At 40.5% G+C, this 2654-nt stretch overlaps 1 protein-coding gene across 1 annotated transcript in view; it reads right to left on the bottom strand.

Annotated features, from left to right (window-relative positions):
• Nucleotides 1-2424, bottom strand: part of LOC106811622 (protein turtle homolog A-like) — a 138482-nt gene extending 136058 nt beyond the window's left edge. The window contains exon 1 of the mRNA XM_014815326.1: nt 2246-2424. The gene's annotated coding sequence lies outside the window, so the exon portion shown is untranslated. The remainder of the gene's footprint in view (nt 1-2245) is intronic.
• Between the last annotated feature and the right edge of the window lie 230 nt (nt 2425-2654).

Genomic DNA, 2654 nt, shown 5'->3' with positions numbered 1-2654 from the left:
TATATCTATGTGAATTTGAACTTGGACTACTCAGAAGAAGTATATATGTGCATTGTTCTCGGCCCTCTTATGTGTACTAAGAATACTCGGGGTGTGGAGGCACGGTGCATAACCTTAGTATAATCTTTAGCATAATCATCGAAACGAGAGCTTCTTTACTGCGCGTAGATACACATAAACGCGGGTAGCTGACCCGCCTCCGCAATGCTGCGCAACAAATAGATCATTGTCCACCGATAAAGCAGTCACCCTTCCCATAAAACGTGTAAGAGACAGCTGTTGCGTGAGAATGAGTCTTCCGCGGTACGCACGCATCGCGAAGGTGGGGGCGCCACGGGCTCACGGACAATCATGCCCGTAGAAGAATGTCTCGTTTCCTTTGACAAATTGATGTAAACGCTTCGCAAATTAAAAGTGACAGGGTGATTACTAGTCGGAGAAGACGCTATGCGGAAAGAGGCGTGTCATTCACATGACTACACCGCACCAACTCGGCGAATTCCGATTGCAAATGGACACACACGCCCATATTACAATTCAACAATCACACATTTCAAACAGTACTTATTTAATTACTGAGTATCTGAAATTGCAGCACTCTCGAAATAGCACCACAATATGCCTGAAAGAAGAGCTCGCTTGCATTCTCACAACGACCTCTCACAACATTCACGAGGTAGCAGTTCAAAACAGACGCATAATTGTTGCATCTCTCATATCAAAACGGCAAAAACATACGTGCAAATATCGCCACTACGAACATTTGGTAATTAGTAGAATTCGCAAATCGCACGAACTAACATCTTTTTGACACGCATTTTATGCGAGGGTCTTTAGTATCCCTATGAGTTTTCTCTGTGACAAGCGAATATATATATATATATATATATATATATTACTTCAAAGCTAAATACGCGTTACTTTCGCAATTGAACGTTTTAAGTAAATGGAACCTTACGCCTTACTTGTGATCACCCATGTGTCGCTCTTTCACCCGACTGAACATCAAAGCTGACCACCGTTTACATTGAGATACAGCTCCCTCTTGCAAACAGCAACTGCATGAGCACGCTCGAAATTCACACTCAGAAGCTGCATGGCCTGCTCGGTGCAGATAAATGGGCGCTAACCCGCTGGCGAAATGAGAAATTGTATCTCGCGCAGCCACTTTACCACCCATCACTGTCAACTGACTCAATGAAATCATACAAACAACATTTACTTCCATTGTGCAACGTGCAGAAACTCAAGAGTTCTATCCTACCATTACGAATTTGCGGACGCGGCCGTACAGCTGTCAAATAGAAATCTGTTTTCAACATGATTTTAGTTCCCAGACAATGAGCGTTGGCACCAGCTTTGCCCGGGGAGCAGCCCACATGACTACCACTTATGGATAGCAATCAACAACTGTCTGTAGCCAGAGAAATTAATATTGTCTCGCATCCCAGAGCAAGGAGTTTTAGTAAAATTAAAGCGCCACATTTTAAACGTCCATCAATAGTAATTAAAGAGGTCGAAACAGCATTGCGAAAATTGTTTACACTGTAGTAAGAAAACTTAGTTGCTAGATCGTTATGCTAGATAGTTTGTACTTAATTATTCCTTATTATCCTTAATGATAGAATCTAAACATTGTCATGCACGCTTTTAGAGAGCATAATCACCAATAAGCGATATTTTTTATTACGTCACATTACCCACGCAAGATAACATCTTCTTTTACTTTTTTTAACTAAAGCTTTTGTGGCTTACCATTGCGAACGACTCTCTTTAATTGTCATTTTGGATATTTCACCTTAGGGAAATGGCTGATAGCTCAATATGCATGAAAGCGTTCATTATGCGTATACAACTGTGCTCAAATTTAAACTAGCCAGCTTTAATTTATTCCTCTAACATTATACTGCAGGGTCTGTAATTAGAAAGATGCGTTTAATAAAACGCGTCCATCGTTCAATACTCCGCGTATGCTTGTAAAAATGTATTTCAGCGCGTTTATAGTTTGCATTTCACACCGTTTTGCTATTACATATATATAAGCGTTCATTACGATCTGGCACAACTAGAACCAACTAAATGCAAGAATACTTTTTGGGATATACGACTGAACAAGATCACCATTCACTGCATCTAGATACAATCCTGTGTTGGCTGTAACCCAACAAGAGTAGGGTTGAGTTACATTATTGTATCTACACTGCATCGTAAAACGCGCAATGCTAGTATGCAGTCGAACACTTACCTATTTCTCATTCATACGTCTCATATCCTTGGACGCTACACAACTCTCGCATACGTGCATGTAACAATCTGTAGTTGGAAGACCTGTATTTCGTGCAGATGTAAATTAGATATGCCGTAAAAAGGATCTTCTTCTCCAGGTGTAAACGCTGTAGTTCAATAAGAATAGTAATATGTATGTTTCCACATCTCTCTAACGAGCACTTTCGACAGATGTCTTCTCTTTTAACCAAACCTCCTGGTGGGTGAGCTTATAGCTGTCATTTAGAAACATACTTCCTGAATCTCATGACCATTGTACTTGCATCTAACTTCACGCACACAAAGGTACACGTTTTTCTGATCGCACAATTTACACGTAAGCAATTCGCGTGAATAATAAAACAACTTGTATCAGTATCAGGTATCAG

This window comes from Priapulus caudatus, unplaced genomic scaffold (assembly GCF_000485595.1).
Source record: "Priapulus caudatus unplaced genomic scaffold, Priapulus_caudatus-5.0.1 Scaffold19, whole genome shotgun sequence".
Lineage (NCBI taxonomy): Eukaryota > Metazoa > Priapulida > Priapulimorpha > Priapulimorphida > Priapulidae > Priapulus > Priapulus caudatus.
This window is presented reverse-complemented; position numbering and strand designations above follow the sequence as displayed.